A 396-nucleotide genomic window follows, 5' to 3' on the forward strand; every position below is an offset into this window, starting at 1 on the left:
GAGCTGCTCAAGGACAACAGCAAGCTGGCCCCCGTGCTGTCGGTCAAGGCGGCCCAGGCCAGCAACCTGGAGAAGATTCACCTGGATGAAAAGGCCTTCCGCTGGCTGCACAACGAGGACCAGATGGCCGTGGAGAAGCTCTCGGACGGGATCCGGAAGTTTGCTGCGGATGCTGTGAAGCTCGAGCGGATGCTGATGGATCGCATGTTCAGCACCGAGAACGGAAAATAGCACTGTGCCTGAGCCGGACCACAGACCTGTGCCCTCTGAGTTGGGGCTGATTGCACATGCCTTGTGATGAATTTTGCATTTTTTACCAATTGGGGCAGGGATGGATCATAGATTCTATGTAAAATTTTGCCTAAGTAATTAAAGCAGTCACTTTTCTTGTGCTAC

At 53.0% G+C, this 396-nt stretch overlaps 1 pseudogene; it reads left to right on the forward strand.

Annotated features, from left to right (window-relative positions):
* Positions 1–3: 3 nt before the first annotated feature.
* Positions 4–395, forward strand: LOC145719973 (transaldolase pseudogene; annotated as a pseudogene).
* The last annotated feature ends 1 nt before the right edge of the window (position 396 follows it).

This window comes from Leptonychotes weddellii, unplaced genomic scaffold (assembly GCF_054177405.1).
Source record: "Leptonychotes weddellii isolate Sample4059 unplaced genomic scaffold, ASM5417740v2 HiC_scaffold_88610, whole genome shotgun sequence".
Lineage (NCBI taxonomy): Eukaryota > Metazoa > Chordata > Mammalia > Carnivora > Phocidae > Leptonychotes > Leptonychotes weddellii.